Raw genomic sequence first — 12,014 nt, forward strand, 5'->3', positions numbered from 1 at the left:
GGAAATATTATTTCGTTGGAGTCGGCCCTCAGGGGGTCCAGTATGGCGCCCATAATTGCCCATGCGCCTCTTGCAGACGTTAAATACTACATGCCACCTAGCATGCATACCAGAGAGCAAAGAGTCTTAGCTGCCGCCAAAAAAGTACTTCCCAGTCGTTCCTACTGCTTCTTAATTATTTTTACTCGCTAAGACCACAGTGAACGTCGAACATGGTAAGGTCGACAACATGGTGATATCCTTGCTATTTGCGGATATTTGTGGATAATCCCCGTATATTTTATTGAAGATTCACTGATGTAGCCAACTAAACACATATTCTATTGCAATATTACAGATACCAATGTGAGACATAGGAGTACAAGTACGCACTTTGGAGGGCAAGAAACTATTTAAGAAAGAGATTGCTTAACGGATAAATTTATCCTGTGGAGATCAATAGACTTGGCAATGATGGTTCCAAGCATGATCAGTCGTTGTCAGTTAATAATATAGTTGAAATGGTGCCCGCATTTTTATGTTGCCACAACACTTTGAAGTTGATTCATTCGTTATCGCACAATTTTAAGGGCGTGAGTTCTTCCTCAACATGTTTCGAGATTTCGTGAGGTCTCCTACCACCCTGAGATCAAAGCGCCATCTGTGGCTGGAGCTAGAAAACAGCGCATCTCGCATTGAGACTTGTAGCGCCATCTGCAATAGCATTGTAGAAACAACCACCTGCCACGTACCAATGATGACGTCACGGTTCAATATGGTGGACAGAGGTGGAACTATGTGAGTATGACGTCAGGGGACGAAATGCCACATAGTTTCGGTTTCTCGAATCCAAGATGGCAGCCAATAAAATTGGTTTTGCCTTCTCATCTCTTCCCCGCCGCCAAAAATTATCCTAAAACCGGTAGGAAAACTGTCCCGTTACGGGACCACTATATATACTCCGACAACAACGGGCACAGTATACAACTGTCCCCATCCAGGGACAGTTGTATACCGAATTTGGTAGTAAAATAAAACCCCATGGGTTGTGTTACAGAAATAAAACCAGAATTAAATATTAGCTAAACATTATATACATGCAATTGCTAATTGAAGCGCTACCATATCGCACCGCAAGCCGAATTCTAGGCCCACCTTGACCCCCCAAACGAAGCGAACTTCGTTTAGGGTGTATCTTGAGGGGGTGCAACTCGACAATGGGTAGACGTGCATCGTAATTTCTTTGATAGATGGCGCTAGACGGAGGTAGTTCCGCTAGGCGGCGTGCGTGCACTCGTAGCCGAGCATGGTGGGAATCCACCCCGTTCCAAAAGGTATTACAATCCGTTTCTCGAGACAAGCGGCGCGTTCTTCATCTAGTAAACCAAACAGCTAACGCTCGTTACTTCAACATCTTCCAGACAGTGGCGGCCTTTTTTAGACGCGTTTGCACCATCGCAGCCAAATAATGCATGCTTTATAGCTCAACGATTGGCGAATCATAACGTCAACCCTGCGCAGTAAAACTAAAGTATGTAGAGCAACTCATCACACTAAGCAATGTTAGCGCACTCCATAAGCAGGCCATGTCACTAATGCTCCTAACAGCAACAAGAAAAGTAAATTATAGACAGATTCTTAATTGACACAAAAATGCTCTATCTGTAGTAAAAGCCTCCTATTCTATTTACTTAGAACTCTGATAATAAACACCAATATAAGTTGAACAATATTTTCAAACCCTGTATGTTGTAGCAAATGCAATCCGCCCCTTATCACCGAATAGAGTTTTGTGAGCGTGGCTGAAAATAAGATAAACCGGGTGACCGGCCTGTACAATGAACTTAAACCATTGCACTCTGCGATGTCTGCCTCCTGGTCGCTAACTGCCTATTTCACAATTTCTTCTTTTTTTTTGTACCGGATGGCGCGCAGCGTCTTCTGTCGTATGGTCTCTCGTTTTTCAAAATTTATCAAATAGGAGATGGAATGGCGGGCCGCATCGCCAGCCTTTTGCCTTAATACGACTTTTTTTTTCCTCGTTTGCTCCACACATCTCCTAACACGATGTCCCTGCTGTCGTTTCCTTTTATCTGTCTGCGGCCACCAGACGCCTGCCTCACGGCGACGAGTCGCCTTTGTTCAGCCGGCAGCGCTCTGCGGTGTAGCTTTGTTGGTTCGCAGAGATTCATCCAGTCTTTCAAATCGGAAGGCGAAGTCACCAGGCCAAAGAAAAGGCCACCGACGTACGGTATGTGGCTTATCCAATTGACGTGATCATATTTTTTGAACAGGCCGCGTCTCGACGCCCCAGCCGCCTCCTGACTTTTTGCTCGACTTTATACATTCTTCCGTTTTTCTGTTTCCCGCGCGAGCAGAATGGCCCAAGGAAAACGACATGCCTGGTTTCTGAGAACCGAGAGAATATGGCTTGCCTTCTTTCGACTGAACGACCCTCTGTATGACATCTTGGGTCACCGCGCAAACCTTGTCGCCAATGTCGACGATACAAAAATGTGCAATAAATTGAGTTGCCCGTTCAAGCGTGTTTGATCTGAAATACAGTGTGGAAACTTGCCACCGTAACAATGACGGCGCCAAAGGCCTGCGCTGATGCCACGGGCAAAATTCTCTGAATGGAGATAGATGGAATTTAGTTTTGTTATTTCTGTTGATCATAAATTTGTTGTTGCCATTATTATTTCGATCCGGATTTGTTCTGCGCGTTTCTTGCTTTGCGGGTCTATGAGATGTATTTTCCACAAAAAATTATAAAAATGAACCTCTGTCTCCATTTTAAACATTCGCGCTTGATTATAAAGTAGGTAACACATTTTAAATCAAATCAACTAAATATATGTTTATGTCATCAATAGCACTCTCCCCTCAGTTGTGAATCAGATTAGTGGACCCGCTGTTTGGCGAATGAAGTTGTCGTTGCCACTGCGCTTTGCGTTTTGGCAACAACAGATGAGAAATGTTATTGAATTTATAAGTTTTAGATCGCCGTAATGGAATTTTCTACAAAACACAGGATCAGACATACTGTGGCTGTTCTATAGCACTTAAGAAAGATCGTAGTGAAAGATAAAGTTTTTCTGTCCTGTTTATTTGGCACGCCAAGAAACCGCGCTGTATGGAGGTTTGCTTTGAAATAAAGGACACCAATTGTCGGTTATTTCATACAGTTACGCTGAGAATAATAATAATAATTGGTTTTTGGGGGAAAGGAAATGGCGCAGTATCTGTCTCATATATCGTTGGACACCTGAACTGCGCCGTAAGGGAAGGGATAAAGGAGGGAGGGAAAAAAGAAAGGAAGAAGAGGTGCCGTAGTGGAGGGCTCCGGAATAATTTCGACCACCTGGGGATCTTTAACGTGCACTGACATCGCAGAGCACACGGGCGCCTTAGCGTTTTTCCTCCATAAAAACGCAGCCGCCGCGGTCGGGTTCGAACCCGGGAACTCCGGATCAGTAGTTTGCCCGGCCGCGGTGGCTCAGTGGTTACGCTGACAAAGATACGTTTTTATTGTTTTGTTGGAATATTTAGCCAGCTTGGCTTATCGAATTCTTTACTTGAGACTTGAAGTATTACCGAGTATTCGCCCTCAATGTTATATTTCTAAAGAGTTTGAAGGCGTGCAAGAAAGAATAAAATGCAAAACAAGAATAAAGAGGAACACTGTGAATCTTATATTATATTATAATGTATTATGTTACATGATATTATATTATATTCAATTTGTAATGAAAACTCTGCTAGTCGTGGATTATTTTTGGTACTTCTCGACCCATAACGTCAAAGAAATCCTGCTCCTGCGATGATATCTTTAGCGCTTCCGTCGATGTTACCAGAATGTTATTACTTAAGAAGCCACCTATTCAGTGGCCCATATCTTATGTACATTTTTTCGTGGTATACCTAGTTATCACGGGAATAGTTCTTGCATAAATACCTTTTTTACTTTGTCCTGAAATTTGTCACGTAATATTTAAGAAAGAGCATCGCCCTGTTTTTTGCGGTTTCTTAATTTGCTTGTTTGAGCGAGACTTCATTCTGCGAAAAGCTGCGACAAACAGCGCCGATGATTATGAGTCATCTCTTTTCCAGGGAAGCGGCACATGGCAAACAAACGATTGACATGATACGCTGGCGATTTGAGAATAATGGTGCTCAATTGCTTGAGCATCAAGACCTGCCGTCTCCAATATTAATGTAACCAAGCCCGCGACACTTGGAGGCAATCGCAAAAGGCATACAAGCAGAACGATTCCGCATGGCAGCTAATGAATGCTTCGGTGACAAACAAAACGACAAGGGAAGTCAACATAAGCTGAACAAACAAACGTGCCTGTTATTTCCCGCCTCGGGCAGCTCGATAGCAAGCAGAATAAGAAAACACGTAATGGGCCGGATCCTCTGTGTCCCACACCTATCATAGCTCTTTCCCCGCTGCATGGAGCGTACAGAAAACCGCAGGTGGAGAGTACTGAGGGAAAAAGTAGCGAGTCCTAGCAGTAGCGCGGTGAGATAAAGCAGAGTGACAATAGAAAAAAAAACGAATGGTGCAATGGCCAGAGCGATACGCTCTGTCTGTGTCTGCAGCCTGGATCGGCCACGCGTCACACACACCAATGCCTCTCTGTATCGCGGGCCGCCGCAGCGCACCCTGCCGGCCGACGTGGGACTCTCCCGGGATTGGGGCGCCCTCATATCGAGCGGGCTACAACCACTGGCGGCCTGAAGGGGAGGAAGTGGAAAGGAGAAAAAGCACGCGGCGATCGCAATGTGCCGGCTTGAGCAGGGAGGCGGCAGCGATACGGGCAGAGGAGGAGAAGGACAAGGAAGAGGAGAGTGAAGCCGAAGGTGTGCAGGAAGAAAAGGACATAAAAAGGGAGCACGAGGTGAATGGCTTTCCTCCTCTCTAGTCACGCTACACTGCGGGCAGACGTCGGCCCGCGCTGCTCCTTGCAACCCGACTCCCACATGGGAAAGCAGACCACACGGCAGCGGTAAGGGAAGAGGGCGGGGGAAAAGGGAGAAATTCCCGGGCGAGGCATTCGGGAGCCCGCGCAGACAGCGTGCTTTTGAGGCACAGTGTGCAGCCGCGGCTTAGCGGTTGAATCGTTTCGAACACCTCGGCGAAGTGCGTGTGCGTTTTGCTTCACGGGACGATATAGCTGACATCCCTTTCCTTTTCCCTGGCGTGCCAGTTCGAGAGGAGGTTGACCCGCACGGCAAGCGGTGTTCTGTTGTTTCGAGCATTGTGATAAACACAATCAGTGACGGGGCCGCACTGCCAGGGCAGGTGGCTTTAAAATCTACACGGATTAACCGTGGTCTTCTGAGCGCCAACTTGGTCCTGTGGACACTTCACATCGACGATGGTTCGTTGAAACGAGACATTCCGCTGTCAGTCCTGCTCTGAACGTCTCACTGGTGCTGTGTTCAAGGACTCGTGCACTGAGCGGAAACATCGTGTGATGAACCGAGTTTTTCGAAGTTCTTTGAAAGTGAATTCTCAGTCGCGTGCTGCTGTGCTGTCGGCGGAGTGTGCAAGAACATATCCTTAATTCAGACGAAGGAGGTGAAAGAGTGTCTGTCGCGTTTATCACTACTGCGGTACAAGCTCCAAGGTGGAGTGACACTGGGAGAAGTAAATGCAACATCTGGACTGTGTCGTTTAATTAAACTGTTACTGCACGGAGACGGACGATGGCTTTCCAACACTCGAGATACTTGGTCCATGGGTAGCGATACTGCAGTTCCGCGGGACGGATAGTCGCACAGAGGTGAGCGCTTTAAGGCCTTTCATTTGTGTTGACACTCGTGAGAATTATAATTAAGACAAGAAAAACATGAAAGATCGTTTCTACACGCATGCTGGGCCTCGCACGGTTCTGTGCATGTTCTGGAAACTGAGCGGGAAAAAGCAAAGAGAGCGGGAAAGAAGACCTCACAGGCTTTATACTACACGAGAGACAGAGTAAAAAAAAAATCACTTGAGCAGGCGCACATTTGCGAAGCAGAGTCATGGGCAGGCTAAGATTGTTTAAAGTGAGCATTCGAAAACACCTTTTCGTTGAGTTGAAATAACGACGACGGTTAAGCCACACACACGCCCTTGTTTTCATTTCACGATGCCTAAAATAAACGGTTGCTAGATCAACCACTTGCGCACAATCTTTACAATTTCTGCAGCGTAGCGTGAACTTAGAAGACATTATTTTTAAGGATCTGAAGCGTTTTTTGAGGCGCGCGTTGGGGCGTATTTCTGTCTCGTAGAAGTAGTGCTTGTCACAGACAAGTGGTATTTTATACTTGTTGCAGTCAGAGTACTGCACCTCATGCGACGTCCCGCAGTTCCTTTCATTGCTGCCTCCTTGCTTTTCCAGCTTATTCCTTACGGGAGCGCATACTTTGGCAATCTGTTTTCAGCCGTAAACGCTACATGCATGTCGAACATTAGCCGCAGTTTCTCTTAATTGCTACGACACACACCTTCTTCAAAAAGGAATACGTGGTGACAAGAAATACAATTTCTTTAAAACTGCCTCAAGTCCCTCAACATTGTTGACCCTTTCATTACACCGAGTTCGACCTATATTGTCAACGTTTCTAAAGGATCACAACCCACAAAATTGCACCGCGCTTGTACCATTCGCTTAGCTGATGATGTGCGTCAACGAACAACAATGAACTCGTCTTCAGGAACGGCTGTAGAATTTCAGTCGAGATCTTATTGGAGCTTCTTTGCTCTTATCTTGAGTGACCTTCGTGTGCTGGACGACAATATTCATGTCTAGAGGTCAGGTGTGTGCATTGCATCCGGAATCACTCCCGTGCTAAGTGACATACACTTTGAAAAGATGAACAGGACTACTAAGTTGGACCTGAAGGAAAACGGCGTCACAATTTTTCGGCACGTCGATGACTTCCTCATGTTCTTACAGAGAAGTGTTTGCAACCTTTCACATCCTCTGCAGCTTCTTGACATGGCACCAGCTCTAAAATACAGTTGCGCGCGCCTCCTGTAATAGCAAATCAACTTAATGCGTCAGCAGATTATGCGCATGTTTGAAAGTGTTTATAAAGCACGAATACGCTTTATCAAATAAACTAACGTTGCTCCTACTGGCACGCCAACAACACTGATGCTGAAGGCGAACTAGAACAATGACGATTGGCTAATAAACCAGCAACAATACTCACGACTGCTAGTCGCAGGTATTTAAAGATATATGAGTACGGTATACTTGCTCCATTTACTCTTTTAGCTGAACGCAACGCTACGAGGAAAATATGCTACTCTTACAGCAAATACTTTGCAATGTAAAATCAGCCACAAATGAAGAATATGATACAGTTTTTAAACACACACACACACACACACACACACACACACACACACACACACACACACACACACACACACACACACACACACACACACACACACACACACACACACACACACACACACACACACACACACACACACACACACACACACACACACACACACACACACACACACACACACACACACACACACACACACACACACACACACACACACACACACACACACACACACACACACACACACACACACACACACACACACACACACACACACACACACACACACACACACACACACACACACACACACACACACACACACACACACACACACACACACACACACACACACACACACACACACACACACACACACACACACACACACACACACACACACACACACACACACACACACACACACACACACACACACACACACACACACACACACACACACACACACACACACACACACACACACACACACACACACACACACACACACACACACACACACACACACACACACACACACACACACACACACACACACACACACACACACACACACACACACACACACACACACACACACACACACACACACACACACACACACACACACACACACACACACACACACACACACACACACACACACACACACACACACACACACACACACACACACACACACACACACACACACACACACACACACACACACACACACACACACACACACACACACACACACACACACACACACACACACACACACACACACACACACACACACACACACACACACACACACACACACACACACACACACACACACACACACACACACACACACACACACACACACACACACACACACACACACACACACACACACACACACACACACACACACACACACACACACACACACACACACACACACACACACACACACACACACACACACACACACACACACACACGCACGCACGCACGCACGCACGCACGCACGCACACACACACACACACACACTATATCGAAATGTGCATGCAAGTATGGCCAGGCTTCGAGCTTTAGGCCAACCGTAAATGACACATGTGTACTCCCGGTGCACCATTCGAGCCCTATCGACAGTTATGTGGATGCTGTACAAGGCAGAACAATGCCCGTTCTGCGCAAACGTTTCTATTGTCCGGATTGTGTTAATACCTTGTTGTCTTTGTGACTTCCTTGCATTTGTGCATTTGTGCCTTCATTTGCACTTGTGAAGGATTTGATTCTTAGAGTAGCGCTTGGCGCATTCAGTACACTCCCCACCACTTTCCTCTTCCGGGGGGTTTTGTACTCACTAACAAGGAGTGCAAAAGCTGACCATTGGGACTATGCTTCACGTTCATCCCGTTTGCCATTCATGTAAAAAGGAAACTGGGCATTTTTGCAAGTACGAATTTCATCCATCACGCTCGAAATGGCAAGCTTGGTAAGTCAGCAGCGACGGAAATTCTCGGAGAAGAATTGGCTTTAAGCAGGCGCTAAAAATTTGTATCTGCCGGCGCGTGCCAGTCGGAAAGCAATTACGGCCACCGGGACCGACGCCGTCGCTGTTACGAAGGAGCGATCTTCCCGAGACAGGGAGCCTCGGGAAAGGCCGCGGAACCAGAAAGTACGCGAAAAGCAAGAGGAGAAGAGGGGGTCGTTTGCGCCGCTCGACCCGAAAGGCGCGTCGCTCTCCGAGTGTTTCCCGGGGCCATTTCTGTCGTAAGTTGAAGCGAAGCAATTTCGCGATTGTCATTAAGGAAACGGGTGTACTGTTACACTGCGCCGCCGCCGCCATCCAATTGCGTTCCCTAAAGCGAGGAGAAGAAAAAGGCAGGAATAAAGTTAAGGAAAGGTCACCTCGCCTCATGAAGGCGTAACCTTTGTTTCTGCTGTGTTTTTCGTGAGATCGAAAACAAGAAACTTCAGTTTTGTTTGAATTTTTTTATTCGCTCTACCTTTGTGCTTCTCTTCATATCATCATGGTAAGCACTGACGATTTGGTCAGAAATTGAGTGGAGTAAAATGAAACTTTGCCGATAAATGGAAAGCAGCGCGAAAGACGCTTCGGTTGATGACGTTGAACTTTAGAGGGGCTTGGGTTTGTTTTATGGGTATGATAAACATGTACAAAATTTCCTTCCTCGCTGAGTGGTTCTTGTTCTTGTACCGCTGAATGCTCCTTCTAAATTCTGCGCTGACGAGCACATGGAGGTTAGATATGACAGAGCTCAGCTTCGCAAAGGCGAAAAAGTTTGCTTTTACCAAAATATTTTATTTCTGCTATGATAGTAAGAATTGCGAAGCTCAAGTGCTTGGTAGAACTGAAGAAATAGAAGTGAGGACTTGTGTTTTTTCAGTCACTCTAACTTCATACCTGCCACCCGAAATATATAACATAACCAACAAGCACTGAATGGCTTTTCGTGAAGCTGGCCCTCTTTTTCTCAATTTCTCTCCTAGTCCAGCACTCAGTGTTTCTTTATTAAGCCTTACTGTCTAAGTTCGAGCCGTCAGATCGCTTCAGAACTCAAGTCCTCATAAAGTGCCAAGATTCATGTTCAGTTTATTCGACCAGTCCAACTCGCCGTTTTCCTGACGACAGAGGCAAGAAGGCTGGAAATGGCACGGTCACTCGTAAGCATGCCTCGTGAGAGTAGAAAAGGTCCCGAGGCACAAATACAGGTGGCATTTTGAATAGAGTAGCTTGTTTAAAAAGAGTATATTGTCGTATTTCCGATAAAAACATCAAGCGAAGCACCGAAGCTCTTCAGGAGTAGATAACCTCTTGCCTCTTTACAACACTAGCCTTTAGAGAGGCAGTTCTCGCTTTCTCGTATAGTACAGGTCAGTCTGCGATCACTTCACCACTCTGCCAGCAGCGGCGCAGGAGAGGAGGAGTGGCGAAGGAGAGCACTTGTGACACAAACATTAGCACCAGGGAATACACCGAAGAATATCTTTGCCAACGTCGCTGCGAATGTGAGCGCAAACAATGAGAATGTCGTGATCCGAAGTGGCAAGCCCGTGGCAGCGCCAACCACGAGAGTATCCTGACCCGCGAGCTCATGGAGTTGAGACAGAGGCACCAGGAAGTGCGCCACCGCGAAACCGAAGCCGATGGACGCAAGAAGAGGGGAACGACGATGACGTCACACGTCAATTGAAGCGTCAATTTAAAAGTGACCAGTTTTCCTTTGTGTGAGGGGTCTGGGACATACTGAAGATGCCGGTAATTTCCACGGTAGCTGCACGCTTGAACACCTTATTTTTCAGTGATATCATCGAGGATTAAGCGGCCAGCTAGCAGCGCTAGTTACCTATTGCGGCAGTGGGTTAATAGGTTTTGTTCAGTTTAATAGTAATGACGCCATCCCTAATGCCAGGAGTAATGTGAGGGACTGCGCAGGTTATTGACAAACGAAGCTATGTCCATCTGTGCGTAACGAACACACGCACTCGCACGCGTGGGTGTGTGACAGTTACGCGCGCGCACCCCCCCACGCACACGCGCATGCACACCCACCCACACCCACACACGCACGCACGAACGCGCACAAACGCACACACTCTAGCTCGCTCGCTCGCTCGCTCGCTCACTCACTCACTCACTCACTCACTCACTCACTCACTCACTCACTCACTCACTCACTCACTCACTCACTCACTCACTCACTCACTCACTCACTCACTCACTCACTCACTCACTCGCTCGCTCACTAACTAACTAACTAACTAACTAACTAACTAACTAACTAACTAACTAACTAACTAACTAACTAACTAACTAACTAACTAACTAACTAACTAACTAACTAACTAACTAACTAACTAACTAACTAACTAACTAACTAACTAACTAACTAACTAACTAACTAACTAACTAACTAACTAACTAACTCACTCACTCACTCACTCACTCACTCACTCACTCACTCACTCACTCACTCACTCACTCACTCACTCACTCACTCACTCACTCACTCACTCACTCACTCACTCACTCACTCACCAGCTAAGTTTGTAAGAACTCGGCTCTAACAGCTGAGTATGTTCATTCGAGCTCACAAAAAAAAGGATATGTTTTGCAGAGCGCTTTACGCCACGCGTGCCAGTCGCAATGCAACTGGTGCCACCATATTAGTATATATAAAGCTGAAAAGTATGAAAATTTTGTTCGTTTGTCTCCAACGTTGTCATTATCAGTCCTGGCTTGCTAACACGCCACAATAATAGAACAATCTCCGAGCCATTATTTAACCTCCATCAGCCAGAACACTACCACGCCTGTGTTTTCATGTGCTGCCCTGTCCCCATCCTTTTTGTTGGCCAGAAATGAATGCGCGCGGATTGGCTACCCGCGTTCAATTTACGCGGCTTCCAGAGTGCGCCAGTCGCTTAACCTAACAAAAAAAAAATGCGGAATCCGTTCTGGCTTCTACGGCCATCTATCCACCTGCCTTGTTTCAGGCTCGTTAATAAAGGCGGTATCGTTTCGTCTCGGTCCCCCTCCGCATTAGCACAGCTCCCCGTTTGTTTCAATTAGCGGCCTCGCGTCGTCTCTGGCCACGATCGCCTCTCCGTCTTCATTTAGCTCCCTTACCAGAAGGCCCCGCGAGTT

The sequence above is a fragment of the Amblyomma americanum genome, chromosome 7 (assembly GCF_052857255.1).
Source record: "Amblyomma americanum isolate KBUSLIRL-KWMA chromosome 7, ASM5285725v1, whole genome shotgun sequence".
NCBI lineage: Eukaryota > Metazoa > Arthropoda > Arachnida > Ixodida > Ixodidae > Amblyomma > Amblyomma americanum.